The sequence below is a fragment of the Urocitellus parryii genome, chromosome 3, assembly GCF_045843805.1.
Source record: "Urocitellus parryii isolate mUroPar1 chromosome 3, mUroPar1.hap1, whole genome shotgun sequence".
Lineage (NCBI taxonomy): Eukaryota > Metazoa > Chordata > Mammalia > Rodentia > Sciuridae > Urocitellus > Urocitellus parryii.
In genome coordinates this window covers 38,415,266-38,432,580 of record NC_135533.1, presented here as the reverse complement: position 1 = coordinate 38,432,580, position 17,315 = coordinate 38,415,266, and positions in this window count along the sequence as shown.

Genomic DNA, 17,315 nt, shown 5'->3' with positions numbered 1-17,315 from the left:
AATAGATCAAGAAATAAATAGACATGGATTGGGTTTTCAGAAAGGGCCACTGAGACAATCAAAATTACTTGGAAATCAGAAAGACCAGTGTAGGTTCCTCAGTGGCCCCTGACTAAAGAAAAGATACAAGCAGCCCATGACCAGGCCAAACAACAATTAGCGGAGGGACATATACAACCTTCCGTATCTCCCCATAATACTCCCATTTTTGTCATTAAAAAGAAATCTGGTAAATGGAGATTATTGCAAGATTTAAGAGTCATTAATAATGAGATGGTTATTATGGAACCTGCTCAATCAGGGATTCCCCAATTGTCTGCTTTACCAAAAACCTGGTATGTTTTAGCTATAGATATTAAAGATTGTTTTTTTTTTTTAATTCCAATTCATCCTGAGGATAGTCCACATTTTGCATTCACTGTCCCTGCACTGAATCATGAAGGTCCTGATCAGAGATAAGAATGGAAAGTACTCCCTCAAGGGATGGCTAATAGTCCAACTGTGTGTCAAATTTATGTTAACAAAGCAATCCAGCCACTTAGAAATCAAAATCCTGAACTACAAATATTTCACTATATGGATGATGTGTTATTGGCACATAAAGATAAAAACACATTGCTAGAATGTTATGCCACACTTACAAATTTATTAAAAAGTTATAATCTAGAGATAGCAATAAAGTACAATTAAATCTTCCAATTAATTATTTGGGAGTTCTATTATCCTCAACCATGGTCCATCCACCAAAAATTCAAATACGAGTAGATCAACTCAAATCACTTAACGACTTTCAAAAGTTATTGGGAGACATAAATTGGATAAGGCCTTATCTAGGCATACCAACAGGAGAGCTAGGACCTTTATTTGATATCCTAAAAGGTCCATCAGATCCAAATTCACCTTGCATGTTAATGCCTGAAACAAGAAAGGCATTAAAAATCATTGAAACATATATGGAAAATATGCATTTGGATAGAATTGATATAAGTTTGCCTTTATTATTTATTGTACTACCAACAAAAAATCTTCCTACAGGAGTATTTTGGCAAGAAGGTCCATTATTGTGGATACATTTATCCTATTCTCCTAATACTATTCTTACTAGATATCCTGAGGCTGTAGGACAATTAATACTCGAAGGAATAAAAGCAACAAAGGGAGTGCTTGGGATTTCTCCCAATAAAATTATTACTCCATATACTATGGATCAAATTGATGAGTTACCTAATGAGTTAAATACTTGGGCAATAATCATGTGTAAATCTAATGTTTCATTTGATAATCACTTACCATCTAATCCTTTGTTGTCTTTTTGGTCTAAGCATCCTGTAGTTTTTCCAAAAATTACAAGAAAAACCCCTATCATGAATGCTCCAAATATATTCACTGATGGGTCAAATAATGGTACAGCAGCAGTAGTTACCCCTGATCAAACTTTTACATTTTTAGTACCCCAACAATCAGCTCAAAAGGTAGAGCTTAATGCAGTATTACAAGCTTTTATGATGTTTAAAGATTCTGTATTTAATTTATTTTCTGATAGTCAGTATGTAGTTAATGCTATAGTATCCCTTGAAGATGCTGGTAGGATTTCCCCTTCTTCTACTGTTTTCTCTTTGTTTTCCACTACACAAACTCTAATCTGGGACAGAAAAGATCCATTCTTTATAGGACATATCAGAGCACATACAGGATTGCCTGGAGCCCTTAGTTTGGGCAATGATTTAACAGAAAAAAACTACACATGACATACATATTTTCTCCATAATAGAAGAAGCTATAAATTTTCATAAAAGGTTCCATGTCAATGCTAATACTTTACAAAATCGTTTTAAAATAACTAAAGAACAAGCCAGACATATAATAAAACAATGTCAAAATTGTGTGACATTTTTACCACAAGTTAACCTTGGAATCAATCCTAGAGGACTGATACCTAACCATATTTGGCACATGGACATCACACACTTGCCAGAATTTGGAAAATTAAAATATTTGCATGTTACAATTGATACTTCTTCCCGATTTTTGATGGGCTCCCTTCATGATGGAGAAAAAACTAAAGATGTTATAGCTCATTGCTCACAAAATTTTGCCACTGTGGGCGTTCCAAAACAGTTAAAAACAGATAATGGTCCTGGTTATGCTTCTACCTCTTTTAAACAATTTTGCTCATCATTTGACATTACTCATATAACAGGAATCCCATACAATCCTCAGGGACAAGGCATAGTTGAAAGAGCTCATCAAACTATTAAAATGTACTTATTAAAACAAAAGGAGGGAATTGGAAAGGGGTATATATCCCCCAAAGATAAACTTAAAATAACCCTTTTTACTCTAAACTTTTTAAATTTGGATTCATCAGGGCTTAGTGCTGCGGAAAGACATTTGTATCCAAAAAATGTGCATAAGCCTAAGGTACTTTGGAAGGATATTCTAACAGGACAATAGAAAGGTCCTGACCCAGTGATTATCTGGAGTCGGGGCTCTGTTTGTGTTTTTCCGCAGGGAGAACAGCAGCTGATTTGGGTTCCAGAGAGATTTACCAAAACAATTTCTACAAACCAAAAAGAAGATGATTTGACTCAAATCCATAACAGCTGATATCCAGAACTCCAGCTTGGCTATTCTTACATCTGCAACAGTGATTAACCAGGATGCTTTTTTCAATATCTATTTTATTATTGCTTTTTCCCACATCATAAAGTTCTATTTTATTTTTGAGCTCATACAGACTTAGGTTAATGTTTTTCTGATCAGTTTTATTTTTTGACTGTGGAGTTTTTAAACATTGCAATGGAGATTTCACCTAGGTAAAGCTACAAGGCCTTTACTATTGTCGTATGTGTTGTATGTTACGTGTGCACACTTCTGTTTTGTGTTGTATGTCTGTATGTGCGTATGTCCATATATCATATATGAGGAGCGCTCATGAATAAATGAATCCGAATTTTTTTATTATTCACGTGATTTTAATGGTTTAATTTAAATTGGGTAAACAGCTGTTAAAGATTGTTTTAATATGTGTACAAATAAGCAGTTTAACAGATCTGTTTGTTTACTTTCACCTTTCCTTTTCATTATATTTAATAATTCTGTTCAGGATAATGTAAATTGTTCTAAAAATTGTTTTCTTTGTACCTGTTGAAATGTTACATATTTTTTTTTTAACATCATTGTCAGAATTCCTATTTTCATCCTAGTGCCTGTGAAGACAAAGATGAAACCAAACTACAACTTCTTTGATAATTATCACAACAAACTGTATAAACTGATACATCAATGAATAATAACTCAACAAGTAATGCTCAATCAATGAGTCGATTTATTTTGGGAGTAAATGGACATATTGATAGATTCCTCCGCTTTGAACTGCTTACAGAACTTGCCTGGACTATGTATCACTTGTATACACTGTGATCTATCTGTTGATGCAGCGAATTATGGTAATGCTGGCGTATTTTTGCTGATGTGTCACCAGTGATACAATTTTTCCTAAGGAGCCGTCAATTGACTTGGTGTCGTGGCATTTCTGTATCCTCCTCCCTTCTACTAGTGATGGTCTAATTTTGGGGGCCAACAGAGGTGAGGCAAAGAACCTCACCCCCCTACCGGCACCAAGGCCAAATTTGGGGGTCAACAGAGATGAGGCAAAAAACCTCACCCCCCCCAACTGGTGCATAGGCCTATCCACAAGTATGGCTATATGCTGGACCGGTAGTCAATGACAGGTATGATCCAATTGCAGTGGTATCAACCTAAGACAGGAGGCTGACGCCTAGAGGTCAGTTTTCCAATGGTGGGTAAGAACCATATGTTGAATTGGACAAACCTAACAGGTATGGTCCCTAGCCACATTGCTTGTTGCTTACTTAAACAGAAGGGGGAGATGCTAAGAGCCACAGCCAAGTAATATGATGCATGGCATTTTGGGTTGAAAGGTGATGCCAGCTAGCCATTGAGATGATATGATTATGTTAAGATTTACATTCATATGGATATTGGACCCCTACTGTTCACCTCGGCCTGCTGCGGGACTCCTGGAGAGTTCCCATTGGTTGGGGGAAGTGCAGTAGGAGGGAATTCCTGGGGAGGAACTTGCTCTGGGGTTCCGGGAGAACACCAGGAGAACGCAGCGTGAAATCTTCCCCGGGCGGGCGCGTACCGGGCATTGGCGGCAGTTTCAAAAAATAAAGTTTGTTCCTGCTTGAGTGGTTCGTGATTTTGTGCCAAGCCAGACTGCGGCACCTAGTAGTTTTCCCAGGCAGGTGACCATGTTACTGGGATTTCTTAATCCAGGGCATCTCAACTGCAGCTTTGGTTTCCTTCTCGCAGTTTCATTCTTCGCCATCTCAGGGGCTGCCTGCAGGACTTCCAACCCTGCTACACTTTGCCTGGCCTCCTAGGACTTTCTTTGAATCTCTGTGGAAGTATCCATCACCTCTTAGCCACTGCATCCTGCATTATTGCAGAACCAGAAACATGGAGATAATTCCAAAGTTTGCCATCAGCTTGAGCAGTAGTTATACTCCTGAGGATCATGTCTTCAGAGGCCTCTTAGTACCTGGGTGGCTAAGCACTGTGAGACAAATTCCTGGGCCTCCCTGGGTCCATTTCTTTGGGCCCAAGATGAGGTAGAACCTTATGGTGGGAGGACATGGCATAGGAAAGCTGTTCAGTTCATGACAACCAGAAGAAGAGAAAGCTTGAATACCAGAAACAAAATATAAATTCCAAGGGCATTCCTTGAATGGCAATTAATTCATACTTAATTCAATGATTACTTTCACTAGAATATTTAGATTTTTCTAAATGCCTCTGCTTACACCTTTGTTACTCTCCTGGGGCCAGTCAGCATATATCAGTCCTGAACCTCACAGGGAGTCCCAAGTATCTGGAATATCCATAAGTAATAGCAATGTCTCATTCCTAAAGAGAAACTAAAAAGAAACACAGACCAACCTTTAGTCAGAGATGCTATAAAAGTTTCATGGCCCCAAATTTCCCAAAATTCCTTTCCATATTCACTGATGGTGATATCAGTCACAGAAAATGAATGATCTACTGGATGCCAAGTGCACAGCATGCCAACGGTCCAAAACAGTCCATTCTGATGGAACTCAATGAGGATAATTCTTAGGCCTCTCTGAAGGCAGCATAAATACTCATAACCAATGAGCTCCTAAGCTCATGCAGTTTCTCAAGCTGCTGATTTGACAAAGGAGAAAAGAGAAAGTAACATCTTATAACTCTAACTTTAGTAACTTTTTTATAGATATTCCTAGGCAAAAACCTATACAATAATTTTTAAATGTTGTCTCTTGACCATCTTCCCTGGGAGGCTAAAGCTCTGCCGCTGGCTCTTTCTAGTTCAAACTCATTTGTATTTCATCAATTATTAGGCACCTATTTTATTTGACAATGTCTTGAGGCTCCCTCTTAATTATTTAAATACTGAGGAATATAAACTATAAAGCTTGTGTGAACTTCCAGCTTAAATGTTAAGACTTTTAATAATTTTCTCAGATAGGCAGGTTTAAAATTGTAGCATAAAGGTTTCAGAAATGTGTAAGGAGAATAAGAATGTTTAAAGGAAAAAATAAAATGTAGTTTCATTGTAGGAACCTATTAAATTATTTGAGAATACAATCTAGATATTAGAAGTCATCATTCTTTCTGCCACAAGTCTGTCCTCCTAAAACTCACTCCTTCTAGACCATGCAGGTTACAATGTGAATCTGCTTTCTGAGTGACCAGAGTGTCTAAGGAGGTTTTGTCAGAAAAAAAAAAAAAAGAGGACAATTTCAGAACCTGCTTGCCGCTCCATTACAGTTCTGCAGGCTGCTTCAGAGCTGATCCCTGAATTCTGGATTGTATGCAAAATCTACTGCCTGTTTGGGTGGCTGCTCATCTAAACAACTTTAGGAAACCCAATCCCTACGTGATCCAGAATTAAATAAGTATAGAAAAGTGGTTTTGTACATATATTTTTCCAGGAAGGAAGGCTAGAGAGGCTATTAGAAGTTCACAACTAACTGATCTCTATTATCTGTATTCTCCCTTTTTCTGCATTCATTTAGTTTGACTCATCCTCTTGTTTCAAACTCAGGCCTCAGGGTACACCCAGATTTAGATGCACAACCTCACTCAGACCAGTTTGGCCAGCTCATCTCATTCCAGCCTTTAGCTACTCTTACCCATTGTCCCCAAGGCACTTTCTTTGTCTCCTCCCTCTCCTTTGTTTCCTCTCTTTGCACTTTGCTGAAGCTTTTGCTCCTGTCCCAATGTCAATATGCAAATCCATGTTTCAATAAGATGTGCTGAACTTTGACCTAGTTCTCATGATTCTACTCATTGTAAAAGTATTTTCCCTCACTGATTTTAAAATACATTATTCTAAATGGATCCCTTTCATTTGGCACTGTATACTATTGAAGGTTCTATGGAATTGGTTAGGAAAAAAACTTCTTTTTGTTAAATATTTGTGATTTTAAACATACGCAGCCCAGTCAGGAAAAGAATTTTGTATTAGCTATGATGATCCATAAATAAATTCTTTATATGGGGAAACAGACTTAGGAAAGAATGGCCCCTCAGGCCTAACAGGAAATTCCTGGTAAAGTCCTAGATTTCAACATTGGAATGAGCAATCTGGACAACCTGAAAGTCCTGCCTATAGAAATGAGCTATTTTGTTCAAAATTCCAGAGGACATTTACTTTTAAATTCAATAAAAGTTCACAATCCTTATACTCTGATTTCTGGTGTATGTATATTACACAGGTAACATTATACATTGCTACAACTAGTATTTATTCCAAAGATAGTAGCCATATTATCAGTGAATTAAAATTGAATAATATATGCACGTGCAAATTGTAATAATTCTTTTGTAGAATTGTAAGATAGATCATCAAGTTTCCTGTCCTCTAATTATTCAGTCAAATACTATCTAGATGCTATTGCAAATGGAGTTTTGAAGATCTAAATTCCTGAAGTATTGACCTTAAGATCCAGAAAAATATAAGTGGAGCTGACCAAACCACATCAGTCCTTTAAAAGCAGCATTTTCCCTGGCTGATAGTAGGGGAAGAAGTAAGAGACATGAAATAAAAAAATAACTCAGTGCCCATTGGCTGACTTTGAGGTTGGAGAGGACCACATTCAAGGACCAAAGGCAACCTCTAAGAGCTGACAGAGACTCCTGGCAAACAGCCAGCAAGGAAACCACCGTGACCTCAGTGCCACAGCTACAAGGAGCTGAGTTTCACCAACAACTTGGACTAGATCCAGCATTTTGATTTCCACCTTGTGAGATTCTAGGTGAGAATGTAGCCACGCCATGCTGCACTTCTGACCTAGAGAATTCACAACAAATACATTAGTAGTGTTAAGCTACTGTACGGTAATTTGTTACACAGTAATAGCTAACTAATACACTGTCCTCCTGGGGCTTTATGTGTCATGCTTCTTTTGTAGCCAATATATTCATGCAGTTTTATAAGAAGATTCAAAATCTGACTCACAAGGGAAAACAGCAAGGCCACTAGGTGACCATCAGGAGAGGTATATTGACTATTCTAAAGATCATTTGTTGAGTTACAACAATCTGTTATAGGAAAATGACTCACTTGGCTTTATTAACAAGCCTCAACAGAATAATCTTTAGAACTACTTTACCAAAATGACAAAAAATCACGGTTGAGACTGGGATGCATGTTAGAAGTTTTAGCAGAGATCTCCCATGAAATTTAATTTGTAATTTTACAGTAAGCAATTTTCTAGTGAAAGAAAGTGATTGTGAAAACAAAGGGACAGATGCATTGTGAGGATAGCCTTAGGTTGATCCTAAGCAACTCCATTTTAAAAACTCCAGTTTGAAACCTGCAGTCTCACCAGGCACACCTAATGGAGCCCTCCAGTGTGACCCTCAGACATAAAGAAGTTACTTCCCCCAACCCTGGGAAACTCAGAGTGAAGCCTCTGGCAGGCTGTCCTCATCCGATAAGAGGGGAAGGTGAAAAGATCAGGGTGAGGACCACCAGAACAAATGTTTTAACCCCAGGATAGATGATGTCACTGAGAAATCTGGTGGTAGCTGATAAGGATTGTAAGGGGAACCAGAAGCCACAAAATTTAGTTTAAATAATAGAGCAAATGAACAGATATTCAACCATCCAACAAGGATGCCCCCTTGCTGAGAGCCTGATGAAGACGTGGACTGACATCCCATCACTTGTCATCATTTGCCTGATCCTCTGCATTTTCCTCACCACTCTCAAACTCAAATATTGACCCTGGTAAGAGCCGCAACTTCTCCCTATGACCCTCTCCTCAGTCAGCCGTCAGTTCCACCTCAGGAGAAGCCTGCCTTGGTTCCTGACCTGATCACCGCAGTCTGAGTGAGTGTGCATCTGCTGGACTTAAAGCCTAAGGTTTGAGACTTTTGACCTGACACTTGAGATTAGCATGCAGAGGGAATGTCTGTCATTAGCTTGTCATGGTTAAGTGTGTTTGCAATGCTTAGAATTAATTAATCTAGAATTGTTTGCTGTGAATTAATTATGCCTATTGCAGTGCCTAGCATTAAGGATTGTCATTTTCTTGATTAAGAACCTATGGAGTGAAGTTATATTGAGTGATTCGAGTGAATAAAGCATTGAAAAGGGCAGAAACACGTGGAAATTCTTTGTTTCTCCCCCTGGATGGCCTATGTCACAACTTTTGCCCATCTCAACACCCATATTAAATGATTCCAAGGGAACATACAAACAAATTCATACCCATTGTCCTGAGCAGATCAAAACAATTCTTGACTCTGCTTACTTTTCCCCAACTTTCTGCCACGCTTTTAACAGACTAAGTATAACTGGAGGATGTAGAAGCCGGTGGTCCATTGGGACCACAGAGAAAGTATATTAATGAGGATTCCCCTGGGAAAGCAGTACACAGTTGCCTCTGCTCATAGTCTGGAAATAGCTCAGCATGATTCTTCGATTAAAAATTAACCAAGTGAATAAGACCCTGCAATATAAAACAGTGAAAGAATATTAAACATCTCCCCAGGGGAAAGCCTACAAGTCATAAAATATTAAAACATAAAACTGTGAATATTTGCAAACATCATTTCCAAACTCAAGCTTGTTGATGACTCATTCCCCAGGGAGCCATAGGACTGCACAGAAGTTGAGCAGAGCTTGTCTTCCCCAGAGTGTACCAGAATCACCGCAGGAAGGTAGAGGGGGACTGATAATAAAATGCCTCCCAGAACTCAGCCCTGGAGGTGCTGACTCAGAAGAACTAGGGTTCAGAAGGTCTAGCTTGAACATTATGACAAATAACTTGAAGGGGTTCTAATGGCATCTAGTCCAAGAAGCACTGGTAGCAAACAACTTCCTCATAATTATCTATCAAGTCATGTTGTTCTCATGATGCCACATGCTTACTCAGAGCTGAACTTTTTTTTAAAATTATTAAGACACTTTCTGGTTTTCTTAACCAGTTTCAAATTAAACCTTCCTAAGAAGAACTAACTTTGGGGGTGTAAGCGGGAAACACTGGTGAGTAAAACTTTTATCATTGCTATTTCCTTTATTCATTTATTAATTTAATATGATTTATTCATTATCTATTAATTCAACAGATTATAAGAGGCTATTATATGCCAGTCACTGGACAAGGTCCTGGAGATTCAAACAAAAAAGAAGAAATAGGCTTTCCTCTCATGGTGTTTACTGCTCAGTGTTATAGTAAGCAAATATAGTACAATATGATAAATGGCAATTTGGGATAATACAAGGAGGAGAAAGAGTGATCCAGGCAGGGATAACAGCTCATACAAAACTTAGAGTTAAGAAAGCTTATTATGGTGGAGAGAAACTGTCTGTCTACAAGTATATACATGTCTATCGTACGCATGTTGGGATATTGGGGAGAATAGTGAAAGATGAGAGAAGAAAGCAGAGGCTAACTATGCCTCCCTTAAAGGCAATCTCATCTTAGTGGTAAACCTGCCCAGAGCCATTCTCCAGAGAGTTCTGTTCACATCAAGACAAAGAAGCTGGACACTTGCTGCAAGGTGTGTTTTAAAGACATCAAGGTCTTTTACCAGCTTAACACTTCCTGATAGAGCACTTCCTGTGTAAAATCATAAAGGTGAAGGACTTCTCTCCCTTTTCCCATATAACATGAAGGAGCCCATTTGTCTGACAGTTTTCAGGAGGGATTGGTTCAGCAGTGACTTATCATTAAATATAGCTAGGTATGATGCCAATATCATCAGGCTTCTAACTCGAAATATTCATAGACCTCAGAAGTCATGATTCAATTGCAAACCCACAGCAATAATCCCTTTATGTTTTACATGTTCTTTTGGGAGGCAGCCTCAGATAGAACATCATTCTGTCCTTCTTCCCTTTGAGTACTTTGACCCAAATTTGGCAAGTTCATCCCATTCAAGACAAAGTTTTTCTAGACTGGATTGAAGAACTGAGTTGTAGTTCTAGAAATAAGTAACTCGATGAAGGAGATGATCATATAACATATGAAATCGAAGAAAGGAGAATAGAAGGGCAAAACACTTGATTTGCCAATAAGGAAGTTAGTCACATTCTAGGGCAGGGTGATGCCATTATATAATTCACCTCAAGTGAACTGAGGGAGTCAACAAAGCTCAGTCTTAGATGTATATATAATCACATGCTGTATACTGACATTTCAATCAACAACAGACTGTATACACACCAGGGGTCCCAGAAGAGTCTATCACCTATTGATATCATAGACACCTTAGTTTGTGTAAGGACATTCTATAGTATTCACGCAATGATGAAATTGCCTAATGACAAAGTTCTCCGACATATACCCACTGTTAAGTGACATCACCCTATTTCATTTGCTCTTCCAGAGCAACTTCATTCTCCACACTTCTCTTTTCTGCTCGATATGGAGACTGACTCATAAAAATTCCATCTTGCAGAGTGTTGTTTGGTGGATTCTAGTTGAGTATAGCAATGAGAGGCACTAAAAGCAGATTAAAATGACAGAGAGGAGAGTAAGACTGGAATATCTGTTTCTTTGTTTTTACCAAAACAAACAAAAAAATTTTCTTTGCTTTTACCAAAGACCACAATTCCTGGCAGGCTGACCCTGCTACAGATTCATTCTCCCTCTCCCTCTCCCTCTCTCTCTCCCTCTCCCTCTCTCTCTCTCTCTCTCTCCCTCTTCCACTCCCTCCCCTTTCTCTCTCTCCCCCTCCCTCCTTCCTTCCCTCCCTCCTGCTTCTTTCTCTTAAAGTTTCAGCTGTAGAAGGTTAATGACTCCCTACAATTGCTAGCTCTATAAAGCTTCATCTTTCCTTGCTAGCTCACTTTGACCTTGCCTTCCCTGCCTACATCTTTGTAAATGGTACTTTTATTAAACTCTCCTCCATTACTTGATTTAAGTGAGCCATTTATTTCCTGTCTGGATCCTGACTGGTACAGCCTGACACAGACTACAAGCTCTTACATTAACAGTGGAGAGGTATCCTGACTTTCATCCATGATTAAAACAACAATTGTTGTTATGAACAGCCACATAAAAATTAAAATTCACATATGTTATCTCATTTCTCATCCTTTGTCCACGATTTTAAAATTCAGATCTCACCTATTATATTGGAATAATAATTATATATAATGAATATAAATATGGACATTTATTACCAAGTTTAAATTCAAGTTTAAATCATATTCTTAAGAATTTGAGATCCAAATTTTAAAAGTTTTGAAGTTGAACAGTTCAAATCTCCTTATATTAATTGGCTCTCTTTCCTTCATGTGGGTTTTAGACTCTTCAAAATACCCACCTATAAATCACACATAATAAAGACCCTATCTCATTTCAGGAGAGAAACAATCATTATTGGAAGGTATATTTCAGATTTAAAAGAGAAAACTCTCTGACCTGTAGATGTAAAAGCATCAGATAGAACCTCAACTTCCCATTGAGTGTCCTGACCCAAATTTAGCAAGCTTATCTCATTCAAGATAAAAATTTTCTAACCACATCCATCCAGTTCAAGATGTAGATTTTCTGAACTGTAATGAAGATTCTAACTACACTTCTAGAAAAATAAATTTGAGGGTGGGAAAAAGGTAGGAGAGATCATCTAATGTCTATAACAGAAAGTGTGGGGGGTAAAATAAACATTGGATTTATCAATAAGGAAGTAGTTAGTGTCACTCAAGGGTACAGGCACAGTAGGAGGTAGCTCTAATCAAACTTTCATAATGAGTGGGTAGAAGAGGGATGAAAAAAGTATTTACAGTCCGCACACAAAACAGTCATTGAGGTGACTGATGGTTCTATATGATGCTTATGGACAACTGATTGGCAGACGTCTATTCTTAATTGAATCAATCATTATAAAAGATGGTGTTAGATATCTTCATGCTCATGATTACTCTTCTAATTAGAAAGGTTTTATTTGGTGAAAAGGAAAGAACTCTATTTTATGCTACTCTCTACCCCAGCAGATAATGGGCCCTCAGATCTTGTCTCTCTAATCAATTACTAATTCAGTGAATAGAAAGGGCTAAAGACCAAGGGAAGGCTTTTGTTATGTGAGGAAAGAGCTTCAAAGCTGATGCAGCCAATGAAGAAGATGAGTTAATCATGTTAAAAGAAAGACTTTGAGTGAGAGACAGGGAGAAAATTCCCAGAGGCAGTGGCCAAGACAGTGTGAGAGCCTGCAAGCACCTCCTGTCACTGTTGGTAGGAATTGTTCCCATGCTTCCCTTTCCTCCTGGACATCAATCTTCCTTCCCCTTCCACTTCACAGTGCTTCTTTCCATTTCTCCTTTCCATTTCCTCTCTCCAACATACTCATAAATAATATAGAAGTGAAATATAAATAATATTAACTCTTGAAAAGCAGGTGATTGAATGTTTTATGTTTATTACCTTTTATCTATAAGAAGATATATTTTTCCTTGAAAGCAACTTGAATATGTAAAATTCTTAAAAAAATGATCTGGTAGAGTACAGAATGGTAATTACCAGAGGCTGGGGAGGGTAGGAGTGAAGGAGGGATGGAGCAAGGTCCATCAGTGGGTATTAAGTCAGAGGTAGACAGAAATAAGTGCTGGGGTATTACTGGACAGTAGGGTGACCATAGAGAATAATAATGCTCTATTTCCCAAGAGCTTTAAGAAAATATATTGAGCATCTTTCCACAAAGGAACAATAAGTGAGGAGATAGATACGCTTATCCTGGTTGAAACATTATACAATGTATGCATGTATCAAAATAGAACACAGTACCCCATAAACATACAATTTGCATGTGTCAATTAAAACTAAAATATTTCAATGAAGCCTTAAAAATATTAATTTAAAAAGGTGCCCAATTTATTCTTAGATAAATAATTTGGTTTTTGGTGGAGAGATAAATAGTTTGTGACAAGACACATTATGATATATTCATAATTGAAACATGGACTCCAGAGTCAAGTGGGCCAGAATCAAAATCACAAATTCACCATTTACTGGCTGAGCAACTTTGGTAAATTTACTTGTCTATGAAATGGCCCTGTTATCTTCCTCTTCAGAGTGGTTTTAAGTTAACTGAGGGAATAATAGGGTCTTAGTTGAATTACCCAGTATGAGGCAAACATTCAATAAACAGTACCCATGGCCATTATTTGCTACATCTTAACTCCCTGAACACTTAAACTGTGCCAAGAAAAGATGCCTTCAGACATTTAGATTTCATGGTCCCAGTGTGTACCGGTAAACTTACCCCTACCATTATTCTCATTATCCTCATTGAGAATTTTAACAAAAAGAGAGAGAAAAAAAAATGGAATCAAACCCAGTCTCCTGCCAATATGTAGAGTTAACTACTGATGTCAGCCAAATGTCCCCAAGATGGAACAGTGTTGAAAAGCAAAGGCTGCATGTATTGATTTGACAGTTCAAGAGCTAAATAAGCATATCAATTTTAATTTAGCTTCCCAAACACTAAGCTGTCACTCAAGATCATTGTTATGCCAATTACATGGCATTAAATATTGTTATGATTTCTGACATCAAATCCATAGTAGAACATTGTTTTAGAGTGACAGTTCAGTGGAAAATTCCCAGTACTTTCCTCCTGCAATCTGGGCTGGTGAGGTTTAATTAAAACAGCCAAATTACAAGCTGTCTCAGAAGATTTTATAACAAAATTGCTGGCTGGCCTTTAGTGATAATGGTTCTACAGACCATTGCTTGTTGTCACATGAGCTTACTTGAATATAAAAGGATTGGTCATTGATTCAGTAATAGAAGCCAACACTTTTTATTGCTATCATTTCTCCTGCTTTTACTGGCAACAAAAGTAGAAGATTTAAGGTTTTGGTTGTTCTCATAAATATGCCCAATCAGGAAAAAGCAAAGGGAAGCACTGACACTTAAAGGTCATCCATTTGAAAAAAATATATATATCAAAGGCTAAATAATGTAAAATCTTAAGGACTTTGAATTCTATTCCAAACACTAACAGAAAAATACAGTTTGGTCTGGGCACAAGCAAGTCATTTTGGATCCCTCCTGTCCCTGTCTGCCAGCTCAGGCCAGCTGCTCACAGAATGGGAAAGAGTAGCTTCAGTACTACTTGTCAGTGAAGATGCAAATGGTGCACCAGGCTTCTTGCTTTGGAGACCATTTGTTCCTCAGACAGAGCTCTGAAATTTTAGAGCTGGAAAAGACTAAGAATATGACTATTCTTCTTTTCCTAGACATTAGCTTAAAATCTTGCTAAGGAAATATATACCCTTCAGTACTGTTATGGTTTGGAGGTGAGGTGTCCCCCAAAAGCTCACACGTGAGAAAATGTAAGAAGGTTTGGAGGAGAAACCATTGGGCTATCGCCTTAACCTAATCAGTGAATTAATCCCTGATGGTATTAACTGAGTGGTCATTGGAGACAGGTGGGGTGTGGATGAAGGAAGTGGTTCATTGTGGGTGGGACTATAAGGTATATATTTGGTATCTAGAGAGTGGAGTCTCTCTCTCTCTCTCTGCTTTCCGATTACCATGTAAGCTGCTTCCCTCCACCACACTTTCTGAACATGATGTTCTGCCTCACCTCAAGCCCTGAGGAATGGAGCTGGCCTTCTATGGACTAAGACTTCTGAAACCGTGAGCCCTCAAATAAACCTTTCCTCCTTTGCAATTGTTCTGCTTGGGTCCTTTAGTCATGCAAGCAAAATAGCTGTCCAAAATAAGTATGTTCCTTTATTCTATTTTATGTACCTCTAAGTCCTTTGAGACTTATCTACGTCCTTCGAGACAATCTATGGTTTCAAAATAGGCTCAATCCTGTCTTCTCTCCTAACTGACTCAGACTGGCTACCTAGACACCAAACAGATAATACAACTCCACCTTCTTCATTTTTCTGGTCATAACTCTAGTATCTTATTATAGCTATAAAACTGCATAAGTTTGTAGAATATATAATTAAGTAATCTCAGAATCAGGTCAAAGTATGAAAAATAAACAACTAATCAGATTTCTTTGCACACAGTGGATTTAATATAACCACTTTGGAAATATATCTGATTTTCAACAAAGGCAACAAAATCATACATTGGAGAAAGAAATGTCTCTTCAATAAATGGTACTAGGGAAACTGAATATCCATATGCAAAAAAGAAAGAGAAACTAGACTACTATCTCTGAACACATACAAAATCAACAAAAAAAAATGAATCAAAGTCTTAAGTGTAAGACCTGAAACTAAAGAAAACTCAGGGGAAATGCTTCTTGATATTGAACTGTGCAAAGATTTTTTTTTTTTTTGGATATGACACTAAAAGCAGAGACAACAGAAGCAAACATTGATAAATGGGATTACATCAAACTAAAAAGCTTCTCTACAACAAAGGAAACAATCAAAAGAGTAAGGAGAAAATCAACAGAATGGGAAAAGATATTTGCAAACTATCTAATGGGGAATAATTTCTATAATATGTAAGGAACACAAAAACTCAATAGCAAAAGAAAAATATCTCATTGAAAGTGGGTAAATAACCTGAACAGGCATTTCTCAAAAGAGGATATGCAACAAAGGTCAACAAGCAAATAAAATAATGCTCTCAACATCACTAATCATCAGGAAAATACAAATTGCCTCCTCTAGTTAGAATTGCTATTATCAAAAAGACAAAAAAAACCCTAAATGCAGGGTGTGGGGGAGGGAGAAGTGATAGGTAATTAATGAGTACATTGGTAAAGTTGGATAGGAGGAATAACTTATGTTCTATAGCACAGTAGGATAACTATGATCAATGATAACTGAATATTTCATAATAGCTAGTAGAGAGGATTTTCAATGATCCCAACACAAAGAAATTATGCATGTCTCAGGTGATAGATATGCCAGTTACCTGATCTAATCATTGTACATTATATTTATGTATGGAAATATCACATAGTATCTCATAAAGATATATAGTAACTATATTTCAATTAAAATGTATTTAAAAGAAGTATATCCAAAATTGTATTCCTATATGACTACTCACAAATGTCTAAGATGGCATTCTATTCTTGAAACTACCTTTTATCAGAGCCTTATCTCTTATAAATCCTCAAAATTAATCTGTGAAAGACAAGTTTATGGACAATATATTTTCTTACTTCTTGTTTAAAAAATGTAACTGTGATAGTGAGAATCATCATTAGAGATCTATAAAGAAAAAATTTAGTCTCAGGATTTTATCTATTAAAGCCAAAACATTTACCCAACACCTAATGAGAGTCATTCAACTATTCTAACAACATATGTGAAAAGATCTTCGACTGGTAATGGATACTAAATTATTTATAAATGTTTTGACAATTAGTAAAATAGTTACCTTGTTGGAGTTCCATCACCAAATCTGATTCCTATTTCACTTTCCCTCACATTTCTAAGCACATCACAGACAGGGCTCTGGAAGTGTACTTGACCGGGGCTTGAACTTTTGTAGGCTTATTCATTCTGTGACTATTAACCCTCTTTACTTATCTGTAAAATTAGGATTGGTAATAGCACTGACCCTGTAGAGCTCTTTGTTTTGTTTTTTTTTGTTTTTTTTTTTTTTGTACCTGAGATTGAACTCAGGGGCACTCGACCACTGAATCACATCCCCAGCCCTATTTTCTATTTGATTTAGAGACAGTGTCTCACTGAGTTGCTTAGTGCCTCTCTTTTGCTGAGGCTGGCTTTGAACTCTTGATCCTCCTGTCTCAGCCTCCTGTGCCACTGAGATTATAGGCACGCATACCATGCCTGGCTCCCTGTA